This window comes from Taudactylus pleione, unplaced genomic scaffold (genome assembly GCF_031769625.1).
Source record: "Taudactylus pleione unplaced genomic scaffold, aTauple2 ptg000256l, whole genome shotgun sequence".
Classification (NCBI taxonomy): domain Eukaryota; kingdom Metazoa; phylum Chordata; class Amphibia; order Anura; family Myobatrachidae; genus Taudactylus; species Taudactylus pleione.
The window spans coordinates 12,345,600-12,364,509 of record NW_028284658.1 but is presented as its reverse complement, the minus strand read 5'-3'; the positions used below and the strand labels follow the sequence as shown (position 1 = coordinate 12,364,509).

The following is an 18,910-nucleotide window of genomic DNA, read 5'->3' as shown; positions in this document are numbered from 1 at the left end:
AAAGTTTTCGGAGTTTGCCTGCGAGAACAAATGCCATCTTCATATGTCGCTTGTTCTCGGAGCCCCGCTTCCTCCTCACTGCGTGACCAGTGGCGCTGCGAATGCGTGAGCTCAGGTCACACACGTGCAGAAGCCATTCACGGGTTACTGATCACAGGGACGGCTGCTTTTCAGACTAGTTGTCTCCGCACAGAAGAGGTGGATATCTGCAGCGAGGTGGATACCATCCGGCGCACATGATGAATAGGCCCCTTTATCTCTCTCCAAGCTTTAATACAATTCCCCCTGTCCTCAGTGCACCCTTAAGTTATCCATGCTTGAGCCAGTGGTGGATCTAAGGGGGGGTGGAACGACACTTCCCTCCTGCCTACTATCTCTGTTGGCACTAGCAGCTGAGCATGGTGGGCAGCACATCAAGACAGGGAGAGAGCTGAGACTGCTGCTGCTCAACAGCAAACCCTGCCCGAGACCAGCTTACATCAGTGTGCCATCCACTGGCTTGAGCACAGGTGACTTAGGGCCTGATTCAGACCTGCTAGTGATGTCAGTGGGAGTGCTTTTGGCTCTGATAGAGCCAAAAGCACTCCTGGGCTTGCGGCAGCGAGACCCTACCGCAGGGTCTCGTCGCAAGCCCAATGGTCTTGACCATCGCGACCATCTTTTTGGCTACTCGCATAAGCTGTGGGTGGTCACCCACAGCTATGAGAGCGGCCAGGAGGCCGCTCCAATTTTAGGTAGGAGGGCACTGATTCAGAGCGAGCGCTCTTGTCAGAGCATCCGGCTCTGAATCAGGCCCTTAATTAGTACCTTATTAATTTTGACTTAACCGTCTGTGCTCAGTAATGAATATCCTTAAACTTGGACTATTAGGGGTATATTTACTAAAGTGCAAGTTTTTAGAAGTGAGTTTTAAAGGTGATGTTGTCCATAGCAACCAATCAGATTCTACCTATTATCTTCTAGAAGGTGCTAGTTAAATGTTAAGTAGAATCTGATTGGTTGCTATGGGCAATATCACCTTTAAAACTCACTTCTAAAAACTCTCACTTTAGTAAATTTACCCCTTAGGGCTCGATTCTATTCTGCGCGAAGTGAATAGCTCCGGGAATCAGCTCCCGGAGCTATTCAATACACCGCGCAGCTAACACTGAGTAAGGATTTCTTCTTGCACCCCTCCGGGGATGCGAGCTGAAATCCGACAAAAATCCCGGCGCGAGGCTGTTTTCTGCCCATCGCGCCTGGAAAACAGCATCGTGCCGGGAAGTTAGGTCGGGGAATGCCCGTACTCTTGCCTTAAACAGGGTGTTTTGTCGCGAGAACGGGCATTCTCTGACTAAACACCGCGCAGAATAGAATAGCTATTTACATCGCGGGCAATTGAATCGAGCCCATAGTGTCCCTTGAGGACAGAGTTTGTGAGCCACTGCTTTAAGTGTTATTTTTGTGGGTAAAAACAAGTGTGTGTGTGTGTGTGTGTGTGTGTGTGATTCTGCTGTGAGTAGATATGTTTGTGCAACATAGAATGCACAATTTTTAATTTTCTTATTGGAAGTGTATTGCTTCCTTTTATATATCCCCACCATATTGCACAGCGCTTTACAGAGAACACTTCATTGTTCACTTTAGTCCCTACCCTACTGGAGCCCCAGCGCTGTGTGGCAGCAATGACAGCCAATGTGCCATCTTATGTTGGCCATATAGACTGGATAGATCTCCCTATCAGACAGACCTCAGACACTCCCATACACTGTCAGATAATTGTTCTGTCTGTGGAGTGAGTATATCCACTGTGAGATCTGAACAACAATTATTGCATCTTTCGGGCATGAGGAAAGATTTCTCATGCCCAACAGTGATAGTTGGTGCTCAGTCACAGCCATACACTGTACAGTTATCTGCCCGCTCAGCCAATATCGGGTGAGCGGGTTGATAATTGCAGTGTATAGCTGTCTCTAGTTGAGCACTGATACCGCTGCCTATGCTGTCAGTATTTACTTGGTTTCTACAAGCTACACCTGTTTCTAATATGTCGGCCTGCATCAGAACACATCTGTATTAGATTAGAGATCTGCTTTATATAGTAAAGCTGGGTACACACTACTCAATGTGTACCCAGCACGACATCGCCGGAGACGGGACGCTGCATGCGGAAAGTGCATACACACTTGCCAGGTCCAACAGGGGGGAGCTACGTGTCATGCTGCTTTTTGCAGCATAGCATCGTTAGCGACATCCTCCGTCGGCCCTACTGCAGGGATGACGGGCGATGTGGTTAGCAGCCCTCGGGACAGTGCATATTATGGGTACACTCTAGACGATATACCTGATATGTCGCTCCATATGCGGGATCGGACGACCTATCGTCTAGTGTGTACCCAGCTTACGGCTACAATGGGTACATCAGATGGGGCGTCGTCGTCCCATCTGACGTGCGCATATCAGATGGGAGGACGTCGCTGATGATGCAGGTGAGCGCGCAATTGAGGGTACACACTGAGCGTTATGGAAGATATATTGCCCCAAACTGAGTTGGAACAATATATCGTCCAATATATCACCTGATGTGTACTCGGCCTAAAACAGGATTGGGTAGAGTAGGGTTGTCATCTTGTCTCTGGATTTAGGATGTATTTACATTTCTTTTGTCTTTTATGTATGTATGTCTTTTACAGCCCAGTATAATGTTAATGTTGATTCAAGTTGTAAAGCGCAACGGAATTTGCTGCGCTATATAAGAAACTGCTAATAAATAATTTCTCACCAGTTTATATCAAATAGTTAACAGTTGTGTAAATGGTGGAATACAGTGACAATAATGCTCTTAATCTTCTGTAGCTTCAGTTATACTATTTTCATGATAACACTTATGAATTCTAATGTGCATGTGACAAAGTAGATTAAATAAGACATAGCGAATCAGATTAGATCATCCTTTTTAGTAGTCTACTGAATAAAAACATTTCTTTTTCTAAATAGATAGTTGAGCGCTAGACTTCTAGTGAATGTTATGGTGAAGTAAAAATGTATGTAATCTGCTCCCTATTAAATGTAAAAACTTTTTATGTCAATCTGGTCATTTCTGTGATGAACTTTTGGGGCCATAATTTATGCATCAAATTTCCATCTCTGCTTTTCTTCTAGGAAAGCATACAAACTATACACTGTTGTTTAAGCAGAAGCATTTGCCTTAAGCCACCGTTCTATATTCTAGTGATTGAAGATGAGATGTACTAAGGATCTCATCGTGGATGCAATACATCCCGCCACTTATCCTGCAAATACCGGTGTTAATAATTATCGGAAATGTGGCTAAATTTCGAAAACTGCAGTTTTTGGATTTTGGGACGCATTTTCCTTTAACTACATCTCGCCCTGTGACCGTAACCGGGAATCCTGACTCATATTGGGGATTAAAAAGACTGGCATTTTACACTGATATTGTGATCGTAAACTTGAACCACTTTTTGACACCTTTTGGCTTTCGGATACCATCCCATATGATGACAAAGTAATTTATATATGAAAATTGACAACATTTCTACAATATTGCAGGTGGGATTGTAAACTGCAAAATCTGACTGGCATATATCTAACCGAACTAAAAGCCAGGCTTTGCCTTTAGTAAAAGTGTTGTTTTAAATCCCTGCTTGATAAATAAAACCCTTAAGTGGCTTAGTTAAAATGTAACAGTAACGGGAATCATTTTGTGGTGTGAACCAATATTCATAATATTTGAGACTATCTGTTTTCCAACAACTAGTGACTTGTTTAAATGCAAAAAATGTCTGTCTGACTTCTATGTAGGTGACTGGTAGACTTAACCAAAATGGTGCATCTACACAAATGTGATGTACTCTATAGTAGCCAATCAGACTTTTGCTCTTATTGTCTAACAGGCACTAGAAAGCGGACAAAAAGGATCTGATTGGCCACACTTTGGCTTAACCACGCATGTGAGCACAGCACATCCATTTTATGGAATAAGCCCTTTTAAAGTTTCTATAACACTCACCAAAGTTAAATAAATATACATGGCGCAGAAAATGTAACATTGTGTGAAGGCAAAGTAAGTTCCTGTTTCTCTGTGTACTTATCACGTGTAAGGCCTGCCTTGCAGGAAAAATCTAAGTTATGGTGTGTGAGGTTTCACAGAGCCAGCCAGTCTCCAAAAGCAGCTGCTATAGATTAAAGTCTGAGACTCCATTGATTAGATGCTGCTTTTAAAACAGACAAAACGTGTATGCATATAAATAGATTGTTCTTGAAGCAACATTTTTTTTTTTTTTTTTACAGGCAAATGAAACTGTTTTGTGTTTGAGAGCATCTGCACATATGGTTATAGTTAATGCTATACACATGTGTAATGCATATGTGTGCAGGTACGAATGTATGGTAGAGCAGATTCATATTAGCAATGCATCTCTGGAGCCAGACAGTCTAGCTTCCAAGTTTTAACTCTGGCACCAAAGTTTCAAGACTTTTATTTATACAAAAATGTCTTCACCCATGAGATCTTTAGTTTCTTCTAAAAATTCTAGCCCTGCTACCTTGGGGTGTATGTATGTGTGTGTGTGTGTGTGTGTATAATATATATATATATATATATATATATATATATATATATAATTATTTCTACTCTATTTGATTTCTGCATAGTTCACACAAGGACACTTAGGGGTAAATTTACTAAAGTGAGAGTTTGTAGGAGTGAGTTTTAGAAGAGATGTTGCCCATAGCAACCAGTTAGATTCTAGCTATTGTTTTCTAGAAGGTGCTAGTTAAATGTTAAGTAGAATCTGATTGGTTCATAAGAGCAACATCTATTCTAAAGGCCCCCATACATCAGCAATCGTGCAATTTGCAATCGATTGTGTATAAAGAGCTTTCCCTTTTTCAATTGATTGTGGCAATCAAAAAGGGAAAGATTTTTTATACACAATCGATTGCAAATTGCACGATTGCTGCAATCACTTGCTGATGTATGGGGGCTTTATAACTGAAACTCAATTGTGAGTGAGCCCACTCCCTAGACTGAGAAGCAATCCCAGCACATGAATGGTCTCAGAATGCTTTACTGTTGGCTATGACACAGGGGAAGACTTGTAGATTCCCTGTGCAGAAGCACAAGAGCCTTTTCCTCCAGATGCAAAACAATCTGACGGGACAGATTTCATCAGAGAAAATAATTTTACCCCAGTCCTCAGCACAATCCCTGTACCTTTTGAAGAAAATCTGTCCGTCCCTGATGTTTTTCCTGGAGCGAAATGGCTCTTTGCTGCCCTTCTTGACACCAGGCCATCCTCCAAAAGTCTTCACCCTGTGTCATGCCAACAGTAAAGCATCCTGAGACCATTCATGTGTGGGGTTGTTTCTCAGTCTAGGGAGTGGGCTCACTCACAATTTTGCCTAAGAACATAACCATGAATAAAGAATGGTACCAAAACATCCTCCAAGAGCAACTTCTCCCAACCATCCAAGAACAGTTTGGTGATGAACAATGCCTTTTCCAGCCTGATGTGGCTTGGGGAACAAAACACCAACATTTTGAGGCCATGGCTAGGAAACTCCCCAGACCTTAATCCCATTGAGAACTTGTGGTCAATCCTCAAGAGGTGGGTGGACAAACACAAACCCACAAATTCTGACAAACTCCAAGCATTGATTAGGCAAGAATGGGCGGCCATCAGTCAGTATGTGGCCCAGACGTTGATTGACAGCATGCCAGGGCGAATTGCAGAGGTCTTGAAAAAGTAGGGTCAACACTGCAAATATTGACTCTTTGCATAAACTTAATGTAATTGTCAATAAAAGCCTTTGACACTTATGAAATGCTTGTAATTTTACTTCAGTTATACCATAGTAACATCTGACAAAAAGGTCTAAAAACACTGAAGCAGCAAACTTTGTGAAAACCAATACTTGTGTAATTCTCAAAAGTTTAGCCACGGCTGTACACAAAGCATAGTAAAATAGTATTGATTACTTTTAACACAAGATTAATTTCTAATAATTACTGAAATAAACAAAACTAACAAGGTATTAGTAATGATTTGGGTGTTTGTTCAGCTATTTTTTTGGCACCTAATAAATAATGTATAAATCTAATGTATTATTTGTTTAACATGAGAGCGAGCTGCTGACAGGCTGTCATTCCATGAAGTAGTGGCTTCAGTATGCAGAGCCCGTGGGTATGGGAGCTGCCAGGTGTGTATTGTGACCTAGCAGATGTTTAGTAGTTGTGTTACACCTGGGATTCACTTTGTCCCTTCCCACCAGGTGCACAGGTCTCCGTGTACCGCAGACTGGGGATGTGTGGCTGGCCGTTAACCCCTTTATACCTCCAACGTCGGTGTAATCTAAATCACATTTGTTTTTGTATCATGGTAGTTTCTTATTGTAATTGTTTGCCTAGCACATAAATCTAAATATTTACCATGAAATCCCAGGTATTTTACTTTTTAATATTATGCTTAGTACATTACTATATCATGTTTAGATTAAATTAACAAGTGTATCTCCGAAGCACCATGGGGTATGTGTGTCACAGGTTGAGAAACTCTGATCTGGGAGATATTCTGATGTTAACTTCATCTATCACTCTTATCATGTTTCTGCAAATAGTGCAGTTAAGTATCTTTATATATCCTTTACTTTTCCTATTTCTAACCTTCTGTTCCATGTGCCTTATATTTAACTGTAGTTCCTTTTAGTTTACGTGTAGTTTTTAAGTCTTTTTCAAGTGTAGAGAGGCTTTAATGCTTGAGGTGTGGTTATATTTTGGGTGAGGGCAGTGCTTTATTTTAGTACAATGCAGAGTTTTCTTATAGAAACCAGCCCTGTATTAATATGTTAATAGTCCAGTCAGTTGTGTGAAAAAAAACGTTTCCTTCTGGAAACTAGCAGCTTTTGTGCTGCTAATAACCCCTCCCACAGTCCTTTGCAGCATGCCGCCTATTAGCAGGCTGACTTATTCTCTTCATACAAATCACTTGAATATTTGTTCAGCTACTTAAACTGCCTAACATATAAGCATTTAGGGGCATGTAAGCAGTGGATTAAAAAAAACTCCTTTTTTTTTAACAGATTTTGCCTGCCACATTTAAAAGGGCAATGATGCTTAATGCAAAGCAAGCCTGATTTAGCATTTACTATTATTGCCCTTTTAAATATGGCAGGCAAAATGGTGTAAAAAAAAAAAAAAAAAGAGGGCTTTGTAAATGCACTGCTTAGAAAATATTCCCCTTAGATTTATGTTTCCAAGTATTATCACTAGGGAATTTCCATCTTTTTTATTTCACCAATCTATAAATATTCATGCCCTTACACGGCCTCCTTCAGTAGCTGAAGCCCTGGTAAAACAACAACAAAAATATATGTTTACAAAAATAAACGCTAAATGTATGTATTTATGTGTCCGGTAACTACCCTCCATCCTGTCTAATGCTGGGCACACAGTATTCAATATGTTGTTCAATCGGCCAACAAACGACATATTGCATTGTGCATCGGTGGGTGTGTACAGACGATCTGTCTGAGAACAGACATGTTGCATCTGCCCGGCAGCTCAGCTGATGCAACTTGAGATATATCTCCATGTTTGGCTGTGTGTACTGGCTACCCGCCTGTACACTTGTTGCAGGGACCCGCTTACACTGACATTTCAACTGGGCAGGCGAATTTAAATGACTGCCAGTTGTGATGTCTGCGCAGATACATCGAGCGGCAGATTGGTAAGTGTGTGTTGGCTTATCAATCGGCTGCTCGGTCTGCTGGTCCCTGGGTCGACAAATATGTGCATGACTATACTATTGTATGGTCAAACATTCATATTTTCAAGGTACTCGGCCCTTTATCTAGGAAACTGGTGCACAAAATTGGCTCTGACCATTCAGAAAAAGTTTCAGAAAAAGAAGAATATATAAACAAGCTATACGTCCATGCTGACACCATGTACCGAACACGTATAGTAGGATTCCACCCCCAGCCCCTGCGGCTGTGCAGTAATGAAACGATGTGTAATAGAGGTGGGTGGCTGACTTCCTTGTGAAATGAATAGCTCCAAGCAGCACAATCTCCATCAGACATCCTGGAGCCGCAGGCTGGTTCTGTGGAATGCAAGCAAAGCCTCACTTTTTTTTCTCCTTTCTGTGGGGGGGACAATTAGGGGTCATAGGTATGCTGGGCATGGGAACCTTTAGCAGGATACTGTACATATGAAATGCTGAATTTTAATTCAATCTGTGTTTTGTCAGTAGCTTAAAGTGGTAAAAATAAAGTATAACTAAGAAGAAAAACTGTTGTACACTTTTGGAACTTTATAACGTAACACTGAAGATATCTAACAGTAGCATGAGACACCTTTTGTTACAGAAATTTGTTAGTGCCATAGATGTTGTTAGTGCCATAGATGTTCCTTTTTAAGGAGTACATTGGTCTTTTATAAGCATCATATTTACATCCTTTTAATGTCATGGGGAAAAAATATATAATGTATGCCTGTGTATTCTGTATGTGTGTGCTGGGACTGACTGACCTGACCATCTGGCACTTTTGGAAAATGCCAGAAGGGTCAATTGTCTGATGGGTCGGCAGTTAGAGGTAGAGCTGTTTGGAGGCCTGGCCGGACAGATCTGCCTCCTAGCACTCTGTGATGTAATGGAAGTAAGGTGTGATGTGACATCATGACATACATCATGCTGCGCATACTAGGAGACGCTGGGAGCCACTTGACTAACCAAGAGGAGACACCATCACAGAGGTGGGGTTGTTTGCTTTAAATGCCCTTGGCTGATTCCTAGTCTCAGTGCAGCCCTGTGTGCGTAACCTCATTTTGTGGCATACTACACTCCCATTGTAACTCTTTTGGCCCATACCTTGGAAATCTCTTAAGGGCGTGGGCAATAAATGAGGTGTGAGTAAATGAAGCAACAGTACCTGGCTGAATAAATTGGACACAAGACCAATTCTTTCCTATAAAGATAAACTTTCTTTATTTCTCCTCCAACTCAATATGGGTATGGCTATGTTACATTTGAATTAGCATTTAGGGCTGATGTATCAAAAAGTGAAAAGAGTAGAGACGTTGCTATAGCAACCCAATAAGTTTGAGGTACCATTTATCAAGTTAATTTTATAAAATGATAGGTAGAAGCTGATTGGCTACTTTGTAACTTCTCCACTCGTTTCACTGCTTAATATATAAAACTTCTATCTGGTTTCAGTCTTATGCCGCACATCCACTACCCGACACAGGGAAGACAGTACGATTACAACATCGTAATCGTACCGTCGTTCCCCATCCCCTGCAGTGCCTACACTGAACGATCAGCCGTTCAGGGTAGGCACCCCATCATCCCCGAATATGGTCAATCTGTCGTTCTAGGCAGATTAACCGGCATGTTCGGGCGATGATTGATGTTGGAAACGACCAGTGAGAGCGCGCATCGCTTGTCGCTTCCGACATTTGCTTGCCCGATTTGTGCCCTATTAACGAGCGATTGAACAATGTCGTTATCATTTAATCGGGTAGTGGATACCCGCCTTTACAGCCACTCCTCAGCATCTCTCGCCTGACTCTCACTTGTAGTTCCACAATGTATTTCCTACACACTCCAAAAATATACTAGTAGGTTAATTGGCTCCAAACATAAAAATTAACCCTAGTGTGTATGTGTGTGAGAATGTGATAGTAAGCTCCACTGGGGCAGGGACTGATGTGAATGGCCAAATATTCTCTGTAAAGCGCTGCGGAATACGTGTGCGCTATATAAATAACTGGTAGTAATAATAATACATGCAGCCTTGTCACCAATGCAGCTGACACTTCTCTAACTTTAGCTGCCATCTAACTCTTCACAAGTGTTATTACTCTTCAAAGGGATCTTCTTGTACTCTACCTTTCTTTGCTCCTCAGCAGATTTTGTGCAGCTTCCTTATCCCCCAGGTCTGTGTCTCTGTGTATTTCATATTTTCTTTATATGGTGTCTGCATAGTGCATTTACACAGCCTCTTCCTTGTCTCACTATGGGGATCTCTACTGTGTCTATAACACAAGGTTCTCTATAGCCAATATACAATGCTTCTTCTGCAGCTGCTCCCCTGTAAAGGATACTGGGATCTTTAGTTTTAAATAAGGACCCCCTGTTGACTTGCAGCTACAGAACACACTCCTTTCATGGGCGCTGCATGGTAAAACATCACTTGCCTGGTCACACTGCCTAATTCTGGGTGTGACTCCTGCCATGCAATGGGCTCTCTTCCCTGGGTATTGTAGTGGTTGCCATGGCCCTGTCTTTCTCTCTGGCCAGGGGAGCACAGGAGCTCACTACTGGATATCCAGCTCTGATAGAACTACTACTCCCAACTGTCACCTACTGGTTATCCTGGATCTTAGTGATTATTATTATTATTATTATTATTATTATTATTATCCTTTAATTATATGGCGCCACAAAGGTTCTGCAGTGCCTTACACAGTACATAAATGAGCACACAAGAAAAACAGTTAATAGAAATACAAAACAATGTAGGACAAGGACATGGTTTATAACCATAGCTGCAGGACATGAGCAACCAGGTGTTAGGTGCCGTTGTGGGGAGTTAGGAGTAAATGATACTATAAGTAGGGGGAGAAGCACGTGAGGGACGAGGGCCCTGCTCGTGAGCGTTTACATTCTAAAGTTTTCTTATAACGAGCTTGACCATTGCCGCTGGTGATTCTCATCCCATGTAAACAATGAGCCCAACCACGCACTCAAAATTTTAAATACATATATATTCTATTCTATTTAATATCTAGACCTATTTGAACAAATTGTACTATGAAGGGCCAGCATGTGACAGGATACTTGTGTGCCTTGACCATAACATTGATTTATATATTTAAGTGCATCAAACAAATTTACATAGATGATACAAAGTGAAAGGGGGCAGAAAGTTGCAGATACAGAGGATGATCCTAACATGGAGGGAAAATAGAATCGGGTGTGCAGGAAACAAAATGTGAAATGACGGTGGATGGGTTGGATTTATATTACGGTTCAATGGAGAAAGTGGGGGTAGAGGAGAATAATACCCCTTTTACACCAGAGCTAAAACCCGGATTATTGCAGGGTTAACCCGGTAGCTCCTTGGTGTAAAAGGGAACCTAGTTGGATTCCTGGGTCGAGTGACCCGGCAATCCAACCCAGGTAACTTGCAGGGTTTAACATGGGAATGACTCGTGAAAGCCTGCAGTGTAAATGGCGCGATCCAGTTCACTATGGCCGATTGGCCGTCTTCAGTGGCACTTGGAGATGGCGTCATCTCCAAGCTTCCACTTCCACGCCGGAAGAGCTGGGTCACTGCAGACCCGGCTCCGGTGTGAACGACGCCAACACGGGAATATCCTGTGTCTGCGCCGGCTAAATTCCAGGTCTGATACGGCTTGGAACCGTGTTCCAACCTCTGGGTCAGACCCGGAATTTAAAAGCAGTATAAGGGAAGTAGAGGTGGGGCGGACTGGGAACGCTCACAAAGCAGTAGCCTATGCACACGATGAAAGCCTCCTTAGAGGTGGGTTAGTGGCAAGTACATCCCCTTTCATCCTGCTCTGCTGTCGAATAACGTGGCCGTGACTGCTCCTGAATCAGTCTACCAGTAAATCATAGGCAGACAGTGAATCAAAAGCAGTTTGCATCAGGAGCACTGGCACAGCCAGTAACCCTGTCTGGACAGGTCTGTACAAATGTACCTCCCTGATGCCAGCCCTGGCAGAATAAAATTTTTCCACAGTCCATATCTACAGAAGCAGTTATTTTGTAGGTTTTACCAATAATTAGAAGATTGTGATCTATCAACACATCATTGGTAAATTGGCAATCACTACCAAGTGTAATGCATACTTGCCAACAGTCCCTGATTATCAGCGAGGCTCCCTGAAATAGTAGCAATCTCCCTGATTGCACCTTACCCCCATTATGAAGCTACATAAAAATAACAGAGATATTTACATTCAAATGGGATAATTAGTATCATTTACCTGCCTTGGTTATAAGACACAATGATCCCTATGGCTACATGCATTTTCTGAAAAGTATCAGTGTATTGTTATCAACAAATAGATCTTATGCTGGGCATACACAGCCAGATAAAATGTCTGTCAGACCGACAGACGTTTTATCTGGCCGGCTGCCAGCCGCAGATGTCGCCGGCATACACTGTGAGAGAAATCTCACAGTGTATAGCCCGACATCCGCGCTCCGCCCCCGGGGGAGGAGACATTTCCCTGTTCCTTCTATAGGAAGGAACACAAGAAATGTTTGTCTGTCGGCCGCGCTGGGCATACACTGCCCGATGCGGCCGACAGTTACCGGGTAAATATCGCATCGGACGGGCATGCTGGACAATCCTGCATGCCCGACCGAGCAATATTTAACCCTCGGTCGCCCGCACACGCTACAATTATCGGGGCGATCCGCTGATATCAGGCGGATCGCCCTGATAATTGTAGCGTGTATGGCCAGCATAACTGATTTGGGGGCTCAGTTAGATATGGATGTAAGTCCATTTTATGACATGCCTATCAGATGTAGCAGTACACGTCCACTTAACCGCCGCGCTCATAGGTGTTGTTTTCACAATCTCCCTGAATTGCTTTCTCAAAAGTAGGCAAGTATGGTGTAATGTCTTGAGATATTTTCTAATACCTATAGGTAACCTAAAATTTCATGGAGTTGATGTTTAAAGCAGTGAGAAGAGTGAAGAGGTTGCCCATAGCATTGTAGCATTCATCAAGTACATTCTATAAAATGATAGGTATGAGCTGATTGGTTGCTAGGGGCAACTTCTCCACCTGTCCACACTGTTTTGATGCATCACCCCCTATGTCCTGTTCAGTAAACCAAACTTTTTTCCTGAGACATCAGTACTGCTCTTTGTTTGCATTCTATATAAAAGAAGCAAGACCAGACTGCATGACATGTTTTTTTTTTTTTTTTCAGGTCTCTGCAAATATGTTTTTTGTTTCGTAGGCCCTCATTTACCAACGAAGGCAAATATCAGCGACATTTTTCGTTTAGGATAACTGTGATACTAACGAAAAATTCACAGGTATTTACCAATACTTACCCCCCTGGCGAAGTCCATGGAGAGGTCCTCTGCTCGGTTGCTAGCAGGCTAAAGCTGCCAGCGGCAGGCTCCGGTGTTATGCGCATGCACGAAGGTCCGTTTGCGCATGTGCATGACACGGGGACCCGGCAGTGCCTGGAAGGCTTCGCTGAAGCCGGAAAGACACCTCCGGGTCTCCATTGCCGGCAATAGGGACCGCATTGCTCGCGATGCTGTGACAAACGGTGGTAGTCTTAGATTACTGCTGTTTGTTAAATGCAGAAACAAGGATATAACCACTTTAGCGAGTGCTAAAAGGGTTATGCTTCGTTGGTAAATGGGGGCCAGAGTTTCTTTTCCAAACTGGCTGCTAGATGTTCTTGAGGTTCTAAAATGTGCAAAATAGATAAGCTTTTTCTGGAGCCTCATTTGGTAATTGGACTCCTAGTCCACCATGTAAGAATTTATTATGTATTGTGAAATCACAGAACCAGTGCGTGGTACCAAACAGCAATGCATGGCCGGTAACAGAATAAGAAGACCTCTTTATAAACTGGTATACAGTCATAATCCCGACATTCAGAATGTTGACACCATAATTTCACATGGTCTGAAGGGGCAAATTGCTGTTGCATTGGCATAGAAACGCTGGCAACGGTGCAGCAGGTCACCCCCTTCCCAGCTCGATCTCACCCCGGACTTGCACATTGTTGCTCGCAGCCCTATGGGGCCTCGAACAGAAGTGTACAAGTCGGGAGGCACCACAAGTGCGGCATACAGCGGGTGTGAAATAATCGTACCTAATTGGTCGTACCCTAAGTGCTGACATTCACAATGTCGACAAGTTCAGAATGTTGACATTAACCATGTCGACATTGTCGGACTGTTGACATGGTGAATGTCAACACATAAATTTAGGGTTTGGATGAGGGTTGGAGATAAGCCAGGTACACACTAGACGATATGTCGTCCAATCTGGCTAATCGGACGACATATCGTCCACATCGGGCAGTGTGTACCGGCTATGTTGCTGACTATGTATGCTCCCGCATGTCTTCAACGACATCACCCGTCAGATCTGTACACCGGTCTGACAGACGATCTTGTCAGCGGGGGCCTTGCTGCCGAATGGAGCATGGCCCCTGCTGTCGCTCCATCGCTGCCGGCATTGGCAAATGTGTATGCACTTGCCGATGTTGGCACCCTGCCGGATCCCGCCGCTAACGAGGCTGGTACACACTAGACATAGTCTAGTGTGTACTGGCCTTTAGGGTAACCATAAAATTGCATTGTCTGCATTCAGTCAGTCTCGCCATGTTAAATGTCAACATGCAAACAATGTCGACATGTTTTCCACAAATTCTACCACCCCTATCAACCATAGGATAGTCTGCTACATACAATGTGGCAAAACTCAGTGGGGGGGGGGGGGCGTCATCCCAGACTCATTAGAAATAAGTTCTGAAGGGGATGTGGGGTGTATTTGCATGCAGCCTTGGCCCACGTACTGCATATCACTGAACTACAGCGCTTTCTCTCTGTATAGCCATTTCATGATCAGTGATCAGTGTTATGTCGTCATATGGAGGCTGATAATTTGGGATGTAGCAATCTGTAGACATTTACAATATTAAAATGTCGACATTGAACATGTCAGCATGTTGACATGTTCACAATTCTGACATTCTGCACGGACTGGCAGTGGAGGGTTAGGGTTAGGCACTAGGGGGAAGGTTAGCATTAGCGATACTGCCGGAAGTATCACTGGATCCGCTGGAAGTCCTAATCAGTTGATTGCTGGACCCGGAAGACCTCACTGGAGCCGTTGGACCTGCAAAACCAGGTAAGTCACCATTAGACCACCAGGGACCTTTTTGTCTACATTCTAATCCTGTTGACATTTTTTCAGTGTTGACATAATGTACATCGAAGGTCGACATTACAACTATGTCGACATGGTGGATATCGATAAAATATACCACACCCAATAATTCTATGTCTTCTACTCAAGCTGGGAGATGAACACATGAGTAATACTCCAAATGAATGCAGCCTGTACTCCTTTCTCTACTCTGGAGGAAAATTGCTATGCCTTCCATTAGTTTGTACGCCAAAAGAATAAATATTCCATCTGTTAGCTAAGCAAGTAGACTGCCCTTGTTTGGTTGATATAGTTTTAGTTACTGTATTTTTTCTTTTGTACCCTGTAACCAGGTATAAGGAGTTTTTTGTTTTCTTTTTTAGGGCTGCTAGACATAAAAATGCTAGTCTGTGTCATCGAAATCTTGTACTGTGACAGACTGTAGTACCCCTTTCAGACATAGCGAGATTCCCAGGTTTTTGCCGGGCCTCGGCCAAACTACACAGGTCTCGCTTATGTCTGAAAGGCACACCCCTACCCGGGTTAAGTCTGAATGGTACGACCCAGGATCTTACTCCCTGGTTATACCTAGAGGCCTCTGGTTGGCTGTTCTGGGCTGTCTGGAGGGGTTGCGCTGCCTGGAGGGGGCAGGGCGTCCTCCTGCAACATGAAAAAAAAACTGTCAGTGCTGGATCTGGGGAGAGAATCAGTGGTTTCACAATCCTTATAACAAGAGGTGAAGACCAAGTGCTGCAGTGTGTAGAAGCAGCCGGTGCACACTAGCTACAGAGATACTGCCTGTTGTTGCGAGGTCTGGTAGCTGGAGAAGGGGTGTGTGATAGCAATAGGGGGTATGAGTGTAACGTTTGTGTGTATGTGTGTTTATGTATGAGCATGACATGAGAGCAACATGGAAGCCCTGGCTGTTAGAATGCCAGGGCAGACCCGGCTTATGGCTAAATGGGGTTGACCTGGGAATTTCCTGAGTCTCAGGTGTAGTGTGATAGGGTGTCTAGAGGAATGAGCAAGGAAATTCCCGGGTCGTATGTCTGAAATTGGTATTGGCAGCATGTTCATCAATGCATATCAAGGTTTACCTACAGCATGATGTTCTATGTGTTATTGAAAGTGCATTCCTATAACAAGAATCGGTATGAAATGCCAGCGGCTGAATAGCTGCCGGTTCGAATACCGACAATGAAAGGCTGAATGGTGAAGATCCTGACTAGAGGTGGTAAGTACCCTAACCCTTCCTTACTGGTGCCTAACCCTAATCTCCCGGGGGGGATGCCTAACCCCTAACTTCCCCCCCGATGGTGCCTAACCCCTTTCCGTATATGACAGCATTTTACTATATGCTCTGAGCCTTAAACAGATTTTAACATAGTTCATAATTATTGTATGTTCATACTTGCCAACTTTTTACCCAGGCCGCCCGGGTAATGCTGTAGGAGGAGGCCCAGGTGGGAGATGTGGAGTAGTGGCGCAGTTAATCACATCATACTGGCCCCACTTCTGCTGTACTATGCAATATACAGCATTGTGCGTTAGGGAATGGCACCATAATGTCGCGATTCACTGTGAAGTGGGTGGATCCGAGAGGTCTGGCTACTTTCTGTGCTGTGGGAGAGCTACCCAAAATACGGGAGTCTCCCGGAGACCAGACAAGTATGTATATACCTGGTGGTAATTCAGAGCATCTCAGTGAGTAGACTGAATTTCCCACACCATGCAGAACAGTAAGTTGTTAGGTAGCACAGTTCTTTAATATATTCAATAATTTTATCAATTAAAAACTGTCAGTTCAAAGCACTATAAATGTCGTCTTCTTTATGGATATTACACAGCAGCCCTGCATGATAGGAAGGGTTAATCGTTGCTATACACACTCTCCTGTTCTATTAGGAAGAGGAAGGGCGCCTCAGCTTTCCTTTCCCTAACACCAGACACACACACACTCATGCAGGAGAGTGCTGCAGTTTCCTTCTACCAACAGTAGCTGCCAGTTTCCAGCAGTTGCTATGTTAGCTCTGTGTGTGGACAAATCACTTTTAAGGGGATGATGCAATACTGTATGTGCTATACTGCATGCTATCTATTAGAACAGTGTTTGGCAGAAGATGTGGGTACAAGTTTCTTTTGTTTCTATACATTTTTTTTCTAACTATTAGTGACAACGTGCATTAAATAGACCATATACCATACACAGTCGTATGACAAAATACCCACTTCCCAAAAATTTTTTACACATAATTAAGATTGTCTAGTCCTCATCAAATACTAAAGTTTGATAAATAAAATTTCATGTGACAAATGAAGCATTATATCGTTTTTGTGTATATTTATGCAAAAACACAAGGAAGATCACAAAGGTGATCATTTGACTAAGGTGCTACTGATTAAGTGCCAGGCATTATTTGATCATAGCAGCTATTGTTGCTGCTCCTCAGCCTGGAAACGCCATTGTAACTACATTTGAAGGTCACCATTATACAGTGAGAACCATTTATAGAGCGAACATAAAGAATGGTTGCCAGTTTTGCCAGGAGTGGGTGTTCAGCAAATTCACTTCAAGAGAAGAGTTTTGCAACCACAGCACCTGGTTTCCTCACAATGATTGAGTGCACCATATCTGATACCCCTGGCTTCCTATTGAAGCCTATGGACCCTGCAATACCGGAGGCCAACACTTTGTGATGCTGTGTAGCACAAGGAACACATCAAGGCAAGTGAAAGACTTCTTGTCTGGAAATGTGCAGTGTGAAGTGAGAACTCTGAGGGGCAGGTCTGGCGAGCAGGGGGGGGGGGGGGAGTACCACTGGTCTGACAAAGGAGACTAGGCAAGAGACGTCGCTGAAGTGGCGCTGGGAGACAGGGCTACTGAGTACCTGCTTTGTGGAGCACTGAGGACCGCAGCTGAGTCCTGGCAGTGTCAAGCAGGGACACTTTGTAGACCGCATTGCAGTCCTGGTGACCATAGATGATCTGTGCAGGCTGACAGGTTACTGAGCCTAGAAGGAAAACGTCCCTTTGTAAGTCTAAGCCACAACTTACTGAGTTTTGCTAATCACTGGAAAGAGACATAGGGCCTGATTTAGCAGAGGACGCTAACGTGATTGAAGCTGCGATTTGGCTTGGAACACAGCTATGCCTGTCAAAGCTCAGGCGGCATAAGAATGCCCCTGCTGCTTTCTCATATCCGTCCAGTGTCGCTCTTCTGCGTAAATATCTGTACCATCGAAGCACATGGGCCAGTCACGCAGCATTTACAAGTATTGATGAAAATAATGCATATTATTTTCCCATCTGTGTCACATTGCATGTCATTTTCATAGTGGTAATTATATTCTACTTGTTTGTTGCTTTTTCTTAGTGTGAAGTCCCATGTCATTTGTATGCTGATCGTAATTTGCTGTATACCTTATTATGCTGCTTTTTAAGGTTGTCATGGTAAATCATTTTAAAGTGTATGGGCCTTCCCTCTCTGCTACAGTCTGAGAAGGACAAGCCGGTCGAGTTGTTGCCAGGAGAAAGATTGTTTCACTGGAACTGCCATCTCTACTGTAAGATACCATCTATACTTATCTGTGCATACTCGTCCACCCCGGCGTACCACATATGAACTTGTCACAATAACATAGTATTTAAAAGGAATGTGTGAGACTGCCTGCCAACAGCTGAAACCTGTCTGTAATTAGATCATACAATGGGACAGTAGGCCCCACCAGCAAATATACAACTGAATGGGTGAAAAAGTAAAGGACTAAGATTTTGAAATGGCCAAGTATTTTCTGATGTTGATCTTTAAGCGAGGGGTGTATAAAGTTATACGAATGCCCTCAAACATTAATGTAGTGTTCATTCTAGCACCCTGCACCTGTCACAACCCATGCAGATCCTCTATCCTGCCTGGGTTATCACTCTCTGCTCTGGTGCTTCTAGCACACTCTGGTCTGTAGCTCG

At 43.4% G+C, this 18,910-nt stretch overlaps 1 protein-coding gene across 2 annotated transcripts in view; it reads left to right on the top strand.

Moving 5' to 3' along the window:
- The window catches only part of CBFA2T2 (CBFA2/RUNX1 partner transcriptional co-repressor 2), a 49,648-nt gene that overhangs the window by 3,664 nt on the left and 27,074 nt on the right, over nucleotides 1–18,910 (top strand). The gene's annotated exons all lie outside the window — the stretch shown is intronic.